Here is a 13,391-nt window from a genome sequence, read left to right as displayed (position 1 = left end):
CATCTGTTTGTTGCTCTTGCCCTCATTTGCTCTTCTGCCTTACACCACGCGATGGCATAGCATGAAGGCCTTCACAACATGCCAGCACCTTAACATCAAAACTCTCCAGCCTCCAGAACCATGAGAAATAAATTTCCTTTATTTATAAATTACTGGGCCTGTGGTATTCTGTTATTGCAACACAAAAGGAATGAAGAAAATTGGTATCCAGAAGTGGGGCTGTTATTATAACAAATAATGGATAACATGGGTGTGGTTTTGGAACTGGATAATGAGTACAGGCTGTAAGAATTTGGAAGGGCAGGCCAGAAAAAGCCTAGTTTGGCATGAATAAAGCATTAAGAGCAATTCTGGTGAGGGCTTAAAAGACTCCAGAACTAGGGAGAGCCTAGATGTTCTCAGGGATTACTTAAGTGATCAGATTATCAATAGAAATATGGGTGGGTAAATAGGTATCAGTGGAAATACTGATAGTAAATAGTAAATAGATATCAATAGAAATTGAACATGGATGGTAGACAGATAGAAATAGAATATGAATGGTAAATAGAATATGGATAGACACATAGAAATAAAATATGGATGGTAAATAGATATCAATAGAAATATGGATAGTAAATAGATATCAATAGAAATAGAATATGGATGGTAAACAGATATCAATGGAAATACGGATGGTAAAAGCCATTCTGAGGAGATCTCAGATGGAATCGAGGAACAAGGAATTGGAAACTGAAGTAAAGCCCATGCTTGTTATACAACTGCAAAGAATAGGGCTGAATTGTGCTTATGGCTGAGGGCTTTATGGAAGGTGACATTTAAGAGCAATGAGGCCGGGCACAGTGGCTCACGCCTATAATCCCAGTACTTTGGGAGGCCGAGGCAAGCAGATCACTTGAGGTCAGAAGTTTGAGACCAGCCTGGCCAATATGGTGAAACCGTGTCTCTACTAAAAACAAACAAACAAAAATAAGCTGGCGTGAACCCGGGGGGCGGAGCTTGCAGTGAGCCGAGATTGCGCCACTGCACTCCAGCCTGGGTGATAGAGCGAGACTCCGTCTCAATAAATAAATAAAGAAATAAATAAATAAATAAATAAACTGGGCATGGTGACACATGCCTGTAGTCCCAGCTACTCAGGAGGCTGAGGCAGGAGAATTGCTTGAGCCCAAGAGGTGGAAATTGCAGTGAGCCGAGATTGCGCCACTGCACCCCTGCCTGGGCAACAGAGCAAGACTCCATCTCAAAAAAAAAAAAAAGGGCAATGAACTAGGATATCTAAAGACATTTCTAAACAAAATATTGTAGAAGCTATAAGGCTACTTTAAACTGCATACAGTAAGATGCAAGAGGAAAGAAATGACTCAGAGATGGAATTTATAATTACAGTCATGTTTTAATCAACAAACAATCACATACACGCATATCTGAGAAGTATTGTGGCTTTGGTTTCTGACCACTGCAATAAAGCAAGTATCACAATAAAGTAAATCATATGAATTTTTGGGTTTCCGAGCACATATAAAAGTTATGTTTACACTATATTTTATTAAGTGTGCAATATCATTGTATCTAAAAAAAAGTACATACCTTAATTAAAAATACTTTATTGCTAAAAATGCTAATAATCATCTGAGCCATTGGCAAGCTGTAATCTTTTTGCTGGTATAGGGTCTTGCCTCAATCTGATCAGGGTGGTAGTTGTTGAAGATTAGGGTGGTTGTGGCAATTTCTTAAAATAAGACAACAATGAAGTTTGCCTCATCAATTAACTCTTCCTTTCATGAAAGATTTTTTTCTGTAGCATCCGATGCTGTTTGATAGCATTTTACCCACAGTAGGACTTATCTCAAAATTGGAGTCAATCCTCTCAAACCTTGCCACTGCTTTATCAACTAAGGTTATTAAATATTCTAAATCCTTTGTTGTCATTTCAACAACGTTCACAGCATCTTCACCAGGAGTAGATTCCATCTCAAGAAACCACTTTCTTTGGTTATCCATAAGAAGCAACTCCTCACTTGTTCAAGTTTTATCATGAGATTGCAGCAATTCAATCACATCTTCCGTCTCCGCTTCTATTTCTAGTTGTGTTGCTATTTGCACCACATCTGCAGTTACTTCCTCCACTGAAGTCTTGAATCCTTAAAGTCACCCATGATAACTGGAATCAACTTCTTCCAAACGCCGGGCGCGGTGGCTCACGCCTGTAATCCCAGCACTTTGGGAGGCCGAGGCGGGCGGATCATGAGGTCAGGAGATCGAGACCATCCTGGCTAACACGGTGAAACCCCGTCTCTACTAAAAATACAAAAAATTGGCCGGGCGAGGTGGCAGGCGCCTGTAGTCCCAGCTACAAGGGAGGCTGAGGCAGGAGAATGGCGTGAACCCCGGGGGGCGGAGCCTGCAGTGAGCTGAGATCGCGCCACTGCACTCCAGCCTGGGTGAAAGAGCGAGACTCCGTCTCAAAAAAAAAAAAAAACAAAAAAACTTCTTCCAAACTCTGTTAACGTTGATATTTTGACTTCCTCCTATGAATCATGAATGTTCTCACTGGCATCTAGAATGGTAAGTTTTTTCCTGAAAGTTTTCAATTTTCTTTGCCCAGATCAATCAGAGGAATCACTGTCTATAGCAGCTGTAGCCTTATGAAATGTATTTCTTAAATGACAAGACTTGAAAGTTGAAATTACTCCTTGATCCATGGGCTGCAGAATGAATGTTGTATTAGCATGCATGAAAACAACATTTATCTCCTTGTTCATCTCCATCAGAGCTTTTGAGTGAATAGGTGAATTGTCAATAAGCAGTAATATTGCAAAAGGAATTTATCTTTCTAATAGGTCTCAATAGTGGACTTGAAAATATTCAGTAAGCCTTGTTGTAAATAGATATGTTGTTATCCAGGGTTTGTTCCATTTCTACAGCACAGGCAGAGTTAATTTAGCATTATTCCTAAGAGCTCTAGGATTTTCAGAATGATAAATGAGCAATAGCTTCAACTTAAAGTCACCAGTTGCATTGGTACCTAACAAGACAGTCAGCCTGTCCTTCGAAGCTTTGAAGTTAGGCACTAACTTCTCTCTAGCTATGCAAGTCCTAGACAGGATTTTCTTCCAACAGCAGGCTGTTTTGTCTACATTGAAAATCTTGTTTAGTGTAGCTGCCTTCATCCATTATCTTAGCAAGATCTTCTAAATAACATCCTGCAGCTTCTACATCAGCACTTGTTGCTTCACCTTGCACTTTTATGTAATGGAAATGGCTTCTTTCCTTAAACCTCATGAACCAATCTCTCTTCTGGCTTCAACCTTTTCTTCTGAAGCTTCCTCACCTTTTTCAGTCTTCATAGAATTAAAGAAATTTAAGGTCTTGTTCTGGATTAGGCTTTGGCTTGAGGGAACGCTGTGGTTGGTTTGATAATCTATCTAGACCTCTAAAATATTTTCCATATCAGCAATAAGCCTGTTTTGCTTTCTTATCATTTGTATGTTCACTGAAGTAGCACTTTTAATTTGCTTCAAGAATTTTTGTTTTGCATTTACAACCTGGTTAACTATTTGACACAAGAAGCCTTGCTTTCAGCCTATCTCAGCTTTTGACATGGGTTCCTCAGTAAGCTTAATCATTCTTAGCTTTTGATTTAAAGTAAGAGACTTGTGACTTTTTCTTTCACTTGGAGGCCATTGTAGAATTATTAATTGACCTAATTTCAATATTGTTGTGTCTCAGGGAATAGAAAGGCCCAAGGAATTTTGAGACAGGGAAATGGCCACTCAGTGGAGCAGACAGAACACACACAAAGCTTGTTGATTAAGTTTGCTGTTGGTGGTCCTGTAGGATGATAATACCATATTTTCACTGTATCTCTTTTATATTTAGATATGTTTAGATACACAAATAGTTACCATTGTGTTCCCTTGGGTCCATCATATAGCCTAGCTGTGTAGTAGGCTATACCATATAGATTTGTGTAAGTACACTCTGTGATGTTCAGATGATGACAAAATTGCCTGACAATGCCCTTTTTAGAAATGCAATGTATGACTATAAAGGAGAAGCAGAATGGAAAAATTTTGAAAATGTTCAACCTGGCCATGTAAAGAATAAAAAAGCCTATTCGGGAGAGCAAACCAAGTGTGTGACCAAGAGACTGTTAAGGAGATTAGTATGGACAGAAAGGATAAAAGGATGATCAAGACAATAGGAGAATGACCTCCAAGTCATTTAGAGATCCTTGAGGCTGTCCCTCCTGTTACAGGACCAGAGCTCTAGGAGGGCAGAATAGTTTCAAAGGATGATCCTGAGAACCCTCTGTGGGCTCACTACCCAGAGCCTCCTAGGTTTCTCCTTCCCACATTTCCGAGCATTGCTCCTCGGCTGCCTTAGCTGTGGCTAAGGCACAGTGGGACCAGGTGTGGCTCAGCCCACCACTCTACAAGGTATAAGCCATAAACCTTGGTGGTATTCATGTGCTACTAGTTCTTCAGGCATGAGAAATGCAAGAGCTGTGGGGGCATGGTTTCTTTCAGCTAGAGTTCAAAGGATGTCATAAACAGCCTGGGGTCCCTGATAAAAAGTTTTTGCAGGGGTGGAGTAACTACAGAGAGCCCCAACTAGGGCAATGCTAAATGGAAATGTAGGGTCAGAGCTGCCACAGAGAGTTTCCATTAGGGCAATGCCTAGTAAAGTTTATTTCTGGGCTCTCTATTCTCTTCTGTTTATCTATGTGTCTATTTTTACATCCGTACCATACTATTTTGATTACTATAGCTTTGTAAAATAATTTGAAGTCAGGAAGTAAGATCCTGTAGCTTTGTTCTTCCTGTTCAAGATTGTTTTAACTATTCAGGGTCTTTTGTGTTTACAAGTAAATTTTAGGGTTTTTTCTTTTTCAGTGAAAAATGCCATGGGAATTTTGATAGGGATTACAGTGAACTTGTAGCTTGCTTCAAATAAAATGGAAATTTTGGCAATATGACTTTTCTGATTCCATGACCACGGGATATCTTTCTATTTATTTGCGTCGTCTTTATTTCTTTCATCAATGTCATAGTTTTCTGTGTACAGATCTTTCATCTCCTTAGTTAAATTTATTCCTAAATATTTTAATTTTTGATGCTATTATAAATGGAATTGTTTTCTAAGTTTCTTTTATGAATAGTTTTTTATTCATGTAAACTTGTCATTCATGTACAGTAACACAGCTGAGGTTTATATGTTAATTTTGTATCTTGTAACTTTACTAAATTCATTTATTAGTTGTAACAGTTTGTTGGTCAAGTCTTTAGGATTGGCTACGTACAAGATCATGTCATCTGTAAACAGAAGCAATTTACCTTTTACCTTTCCAATTTAGATGCATTTATTTCTTTTTCTTGCCTAACTGTTCTGGCTAGGACTTCCAATACTATACTGAATAGAATTGGCAAGAATGGGTATCCATCCTTGCCTTGTTCCTAATCTTAGAGGTAAAGATTTCAGTGTTTCACAGTTGAGTATGATGTTAGCTGTGGGCTTATCATACATGACCTCTATTATGTTGAGGTAAATTGTTTCTATACATAATAAGTTGAGAGTTTTCATCATAAAAGGATGTTGAATTTTGTCAATGCATTTCTGTTTCTATTGAAATGATCATACAGTTTTTATTTTTATTTTTGTTAATATCATGTATCACATGTATTGATTTGTGTATGAATTTCTTAACATAGTTTTTTGCCTCTTTCTCTCTCTCTTCTTCTGTTCCCATAATTTGTAAATTCATTTGCTTGACAGTATCTCATGGCTTCTTTATGCTTTCTTAATTCTTTTAATTTCTTCTTTTGTTTTGGTTCCTCTAATTGGCTAATTTCAAATAATTTATTTTTGATTTGCTGATTTTTTTCTTCTGCACGATCAAGTCTGTTGTTGAAGCTCTCTACTGATTTTTTTTCATTCTGTCATTATATTTCTCAGCTCTAAGATTTTTGTTTGGTTCTTTTCTATGTTTTTTATTTCTTTATTATACTTCTCATTTTGTTTATGGATTGTTTCCATGATTGCATTGGTTTGTGTTCTCTTGCATCTCGTTGAGCTTTTTTAAGATAATTATTTTGAATCATTTGTCAGGCAATTCGTAGATATACATTTCTTGGGGGTTGGTTACTGGAGCTTTGTTAGTTTCCTTTGGTGTCATGTTTGCCTGATTCTTCATGATCTGTGTAGCTTTGCATTGGTGTCTGTGCATTTGAAGGAGCAAACACCTTTTCCAGTCTTTATAGATTGATTTCAGCAGGTAAAGACCTCTTGTTAGGTCCATGGGCTGATGGAATTGCCACCAAGATTGCAGTTGAGTGGGTTTGGAGTTGGACAATGTGACTGCTACTGGGTCCAGTGTGGGGTCTGTAGTTGGTGAGCCTGTTACCAGAGGCTCAAGTGAGCACGGATCCTCTCTGGTCCTTGAGTGAAATCAACTGTCTCTAAGTCTTTGGTCAGTAGGTCTGGTTCTGGGACAAGGGTCCACTTCAGGGTTCGAAGTTTGGTCTACAGCTGGCAGGCCTGTTGCCAGATGCATGGACGGGTGTAGTTCCCTCAGGGTCTCTGCAAGGGTTCCCACTGGTTCACTGGGCAGAAGAGAGGGACTAAAACTGAGTCACAGGACTGCTTTAGGGTCCACACACAAGCTCAAGTCCTGCCTCCTGGGTCATGGATGAAGGTGCCTTCTCCTGGGTCCTTTGGTGGGAAGGACTGCCCTGGAACTGCAGCTGAGTGGTGCTGAAGCTGGGTCAGAGGGCTGCTTCAAGATCTGCAGCTGGACTTAGGCCCGTGAGTCTGCCTCTAGTGACATAAAGGGGCATGTCTTCTGGTACATCCCTGGGATGGGAGGACTGCAGCCACATTGCAGCTTAGAGGGCCTGGAGCCAAGTTACAGGGCTCTTTGAAGGTCTGCTGTGGAATGTAGGTAAGCAGATGGGCCTCTCAAGGCATGGATGGGCATATTTCCCAGCAGGTTCCTGTGTGAGCAGGACTTCTCTCAGACCATGGCCAAGAGAGCTGGGAGCTGGGTCCCAAGCTGCTTCAGGATCCACAGCCAGGACTGTGGTCAGCAGGCCTGTCGCCTGAAGCACAGGTGGGTGTGAGTCCTCCCAGGTCCCTTGGTAGATGGCTCTGGCGGCAGGACCAAAGCCAAATGGGGCTGTAGCTGAGTCCACAGAGGAACAGAATGTTTCCGATACTGTCACAGGACTACACTTTGTGAGCCTAACACCTAGGTGTGAGTCTGCCCTTTCAAAGGAGCCATCTTTAGTTTTAGGCTGTGCTTGGGTTTTGCAACCTGGAGTCCACAGCTCCCACAAAGGCACTTTTGTCCATGGATGGCTACCAAATTCTTGTTGCTCCGGGGAAACATGATCAAGGGACCTCCTATTCCTTCATTTTTTCCTCCTTGTTATATCTTAAACAGACACTTAGTGAGGAGCAAATTAAATAGACTTCTCAATGCTCTATACCTAGTAAAGAGCAAAGCCAGGACTCAAATCATGGTCTGCTTGCACAGCTGAAGTGATCAACCGTCATACAGTCTCATCCTTTTAAGTACCTCCAGTGAATTCAGTCTCTTACGTATGAAACAGCTTAGAGGCATGTAGTCTGTCAGCTGAAAGTACCAACAATGTTTTAGAAATGATCCCTAGTTGAAGGCCACTTCAGTGAATACACTCATCTTACCTAAGAAGGTTTTGTTTTGTTTTGCTCAGGATATTCAGCAGGTAAACATATCTTGGTACACATAGGGACAAACTAGTCAACTATATTAAATAGAGACGGGAGATTCACTTCCTTTGCACTCTTTCCCTGCTTATTCATTGTATTTTGGATATATTTTCTTTTTTTGCATGCAACCACTACAATTATGATTAAAGGAAAAACTCTGTCATATCTTTTGTCAAGACGTGAAGCATTTTCACTGTCTTCTGAGATAACTGAAATCTCAATAGTGAAGCAAATCATTAGTATTTCAATCTTGGTTGTGTTTTCTATGTGGGTCAAAATGGAGACAGTATATCATCTCATTCCATTGATCGAATGAGGAGAGAGGTTTTAGGTACAAATATTAATTCATAAAACAGAGTTGAAAGTGACAGCATATTTTGCTGTCCCTGACACTTTGATATATGTATTTCTTGGCAGCTCAAGATGCCAGGGGCATAAAAATCTAGATAATATAGGTCAAGAATCCCTGGGTTTTCAAAACCCACATTTTACATCAAAACTGTAAACAAATGAATCTTAAAACTCTGTACTTATTTAAATTATGGATTTATTTTAGAATCTGTGCTTTGCTGCATTATATATCTACAATGTTGAAAAAGACTAGATTTCAATGATCAGGATGATGTAGCAAAAGCAAAACAATGTTCTTTTTCAGAAAGCATCAATCCATTATTAAAAATCTAGATTATTTGATAAGCAAAATTCCTCATTAATGTGCAGTAACATATGCAAGGTAGTCTTTTAATCCTGGAGAAGCTTGTTCAGAACGAAGCACCAAAAAATAGAATGCTTATTTTATTTTCAAGCTGGGGTTTTCAATCACCCTGGCAGGATGAGTTTTAATCAGCTTTTGTTGTAACATGGGTAGTAACTTCAACATATACCACACACACACATCATCTAATATTTTATACCCTACTCACACGAAACACACATGTACACACTATATACTATACACCTGCCACACCACACAGATACATACATACATACCATACTGCATATATACACTCTACTCTCCACCAAGGACAGAAAAATACACTATACACATGCCACATCATAGCACACACACCATAGCATATGCACACATATCTGTCACATCAAACCCATGTACACAAAATACCATACCGCACATACTATATGCACATACACCACACAAACACAAGACTTTGCCACACATGCACTACACATATCACACCACACATACATTCCCTTTCATACCCAGCACACATACACATACATCCCACACGATCTGGCCACTGGCTGCCTTCCTGACCTTATTTCCAACTCTCTCTCCCCTTTTCACTGTACTTGAGCTATGCCTTCCTCTTTGCCTTGTCTTGAGCACACCAAACCCACTTCTGTCTTAGCCCATTGGCATTTGCAGTTCCCTCTGCCTGAACTTTTCTTTTCCTGGATGTGCACATGGTATACTCCCTTTTCCTTAGAGATCCTTTACCTGACCCTCCCCCAGTGCAGGATAGCACCCAGATCACTTGCTCTCTGCAACTGTCTGCTGCTCCCCATTACTGTCCTTAGCTACCTGTATTCTGAACTCCAACCATAAAATGTAAGTGGTTCTTAGAAATCATCTAATTTAGTCTAATATCCTCATTTTGCACACAACAGGAGGGAAGCTTCAAAAAGAGAAGTAACTTGTCCAAGGTTACAAAAATAATTCATTCATCCATTCAGCAAATATTTAGTAAGCACCTATTATGTCACTATTCTCAGTACTAGGTATCAGAGGGGTACAAAAAGGGCAAGGACTTTGAACTCATGAAACTTACAGTCTATTCAGGGAGACAGATAATAAACAAATAAATATATAAAATAATGTCAGGTAGTGATTAATGCTTAAAGAAAAAAAGCAAGGAGGTAAAAGGAGGTAGAAGTAAGAAAGAGCCAAGAATAGTTGAAAAACATTATCCCAAAGGCACAAGGACATACAGTCTACTGGAAATTTTTCAGAAGTTAAAGCATCTGTTTATTCAAGATGGTAAACAAGTGGCAACCTGGTTTGCAAATGCAGAAGGCTTAGCTAGGGGGTCATTTGGACTTGAAAAGGAGGCATGGTTTCTGAGTCTTGGCTCGAGGCAAGGATGGTGTAGACCCCTATATGTTATAATGACATTCACAGTGACAATAATTGCAGTTAAGATAATGGTGAAATACGTACTGGATCCATTCAAAGCATTGTACACATTGAGGCACCATAGAGTTTAGATATTCCTGTTGATGTCAGGTACTGATAGTGGATAGAGCTAATCTGAGAGCCATGAACATACAGAATCTTCTAAGAAAATAATTAATAGTCTAAAAACGTGAGCCAGGCTACTGAAAGTTAGGAAGTCAAAAGTGGTCATGCATAAGGCAAGACCAAAATCAGATTACTTGCTTAGTAATGTCCAGTTCTATACTTATTCTGGAAAGGTCGAAGTCTACTACTGCCATCATGAGAAGAGGCCAAGCAATACAAAGGCTAAGAAGGGCAGATCTGATCTGATCTGAGCCAAGAAGCAATGGCTCCTAAGAAAATAACCTACCAGCATCTCAGAAACTCCCTTTGTCTTCTCATGTTTGAGGTTCTACCCAGGAAGCAGGCACCAAATGGAAATATCTGAGTATGTGTACGTGTGTTTGTATGCATGTGTGTGTAAAAGAGGAAAGAACAGACATGTTTTGGAGGCATCGCTACCTATTGAACAGCATGCCCTGTTTACCACGTCTGGTACAATTATCCCAACTCATCATCTTTTTAAGGAAAATTTTTTAAGAAACAGTAATGTGAGTTTGTATGCTATGTGAAACTCCAGAATGAGGGCTGCTTCTCAGATAATTCGGACTGTTCATAGGCAATTTCAAAAATATTGACCATTTGCACTTAACTAATAATGTCCTTTTCAATGACAAGAAGTTATTCTGAATAAAGTTTCAAATCCCTAAAATGGCTCACACCTCTTAGCTTCAATGTAAACATCTCGGGAAGCAATGTAGATTTTGGGACTACCTAAGCCTTGTAAACTTTAAGTATGTAAATTATATCTTTTTTGTTTGTTTTTGTTTCTTTGGTTTTTTTTTATTTTTTATTTATTTATTTTTTTTAGACAGGGCCTCACTCACCCTGTCACCCAGGCTGGAGTACAGTGGCATGATGTCAGCTCAATGCAGCCTCAGACTCCAGGCTCAAGTGATCCTCCCACCTCAGCTTCCCAACTAGCTGGGACTATAGGAGTGCACCACCGTGCCCAACTAATTTTTGTGTTTGTCATAGAGATGGGGTTTTGCCATGTTGCCCAGGCTGAAATGATTCCTTTTTTGAAAGACAGAATAGCTTTCCCTAAATGTTTAGAAATTAGGATAGAAACATCTTAGAAAAACTTATACAAGAATCTAATAGCATTCTTTTAGGTCTTACATTATATAGCTTAAATATTTTGTCTCCAATAACAGATAAATTATTTTTGTAAAGGATTGCCTTGGATTTGTTGATGATTCCACTCTAATCACATCTATATTTGAAGACATATTTTGGACATGATCAAATAAGAAGCTAACATGTTTAATCAAAATATGCCATTAATTGTTTAAATGTGAAGGAAATAACAAATGAAATTAAGACTTTGTTTATATTCATATCATGGGAAATTTTCAAAATAGATTTTGTAATCAGTACCAGAACCTTTCACAACTTGGAGAATGGCAGTAAGACATTGCTGAAAGTAGTCTACGGATACGTTACTTCCCAACAATTACAGTAATCAAGAGTGTTGCATAGTTTGCAAAATACTTCATGAGTTCTTTTAATTAGCAAAACAAGGTATTGGCTAGGAATAAAAGTTATTATTATTTTCATTTTATAGATGAGAAAACAGAACCACAGAAACTTGAGGGAGTTACCCAAGGTTACGTGCCAAAGGAATGATGGTGGCACATCTAGAATCCAAGTCCACTGACTCTCATCATAATGGCCTTTTTATATCGTGCTTCTCTTGAACTATGACTTGTCTTCTAGTATATGTAGATATCGTTTATACTTAAATATTTGCCTAATACTATCTCATAATGATGCTAAGATTATTAAAATGGAAATTAGTTTGTCAACAGCGTCACTTAAAATTGGGAAGATTAAGGAGTATGAAAGACACTGAAGAACTACTTTCAAAGAGTCATCTTTTAAAGTTCTGGTGTGCAAGTTTTGTGCAGTGCATAAAGGCATGAATATTTGGTTTCTTTCCAGCTAAGATCACTCAAATTTCCCTTGGGTACATCATGCTGCCTTCTTATTATTCACTTATCCTTTAAAGTAGGTGACAATTTGGCTTTTGTTATCGCCTATATCTCATTTTAAAGTGAAATTAGGCTGAAATTCTTAGCATAAGAGGGCTTAAGAAGTATATCTGTTAAGATAAAGGGAAGAAAATAATTTATTTCATCATTAGAAACTTTTGACAGGTGGACAGGCTAATTTTCTTGATTTACAAAGAGCTCATTCAAATGAATTGTAAGGTGAGCAAATCAATAGAAAAATGGGCAAAAGATAAGATCATGCATCCTACAGAGCAAAAGTACAAATGGGCAAGAAATATGTGAAAGATGATTATAATAAAGGAAATGAATACCAAAACATGATATATCTATCAAATTGGCCAAAAAAAAAAACAAAAACAAAAAAGAAAGAAATTGCATGGTGAATACTGGTGAAAGTATGGAGGAAAAAAGGCTCCTGTACCCTTTTGGTGGAAGTGTAACTTTGAATGCTCTCCTGGAGAGTAACTTGTCCTTATCTATAAAAATCTTTTTTTTTTTTTTTTTTTTTGGAGAACCATCCCAGCAACTCGACCACAGCTGGTTTTCCCTGGATAACATGAACCACACTGTCCAAACCCTCTTCACTCCCGCCAACACCAGCTCCCCACCAACTATGAGATGCTCAAGGAGAAGCATGAGGTGGCTGTGCTGGGGGCACCCCACAACCCTGTGCCTCCAACGTTCACCATGATCCACATCGGCAGTGAGACCTTCGTGCCCAACCATATCGTCTCGTCCCTATTCAACACCCTCTTCATGAATTCCTGCTGCCTGGACTTCATAGCATTCACCTACTCTGTGAAGTCTAGGACAGGAAGTCTATGGACAGGAAGATGGTTGGCAATCTGACTGGGGCCCAGGCCTGTGTCTCCACTGCCAAGTGCCTGAACGTCTGGGCCCTGGCTCTGGGCATCCTCCTGACCATTCTGCTCATCATCATCTCAGTGCTGATCTTCCAAGTCTCTCGATAGAACAGGAGGCAGCATCCAGGCCAGGAGCTCTGCCCACCACCTGTCTCCAGGCACTCCGCCTTCCATTCCTTGCCCCGCCCCCAGAGCTGAGTCCTGTATCAGCCCTTTATCCTCACATGCTTTTCTACAATGTCATTCAATAAAGTGCACGTGTTCGTGGTGCAAAAAAATAAAAATAAAAATAAAAAAACTTTCTTTAACATACTAGCTGGTACTTTGAATAAAAATCTTAATTGCATATATCCTTTGAAGGAGCAAGCCCATTGTATGAAATTTACTATAGGAATATAGTGATGGAAGTTCACCTAGATCTATGGACATGGAAACCAAACTCATTAATTAAAGCATTATTGGTAATGG

General features: G+C 39.2%; 1 pseudogene; it reads left to right on the top strand.

Moving 5' to 3' along the window:
• The window catches only part of LOC129465748 (interferon-induced transmembrane protein 3-like), a 31,976-nt pseudogene extending 18,835 nt beyond the window's left edge, over positions 1-13,141 (top strand).
• Positions 13,142-13,391: the final 250 nt, after the last annotated feature.

The sequence above is a fragment of the Symphalangus syndactylus genome, chromosome 17 (assembly GCF_028878055.3).
Source record: "Symphalangus syndactylus isolate Jambi chromosome 17, NHGRI_mSymSyn1-v2.1_pri, whole genome shotgun sequence".
Lineage (NCBI taxonomy): Eukaryota > Metazoa > Chordata > Mammalia > Primates > Hylobatidae > Symphalangus > Symphalangus syndactylus.
Note: the sequence above shows the minus strand (reverse complement) of the source record. Positions and strands in the feature narration are given on the sequence as shown.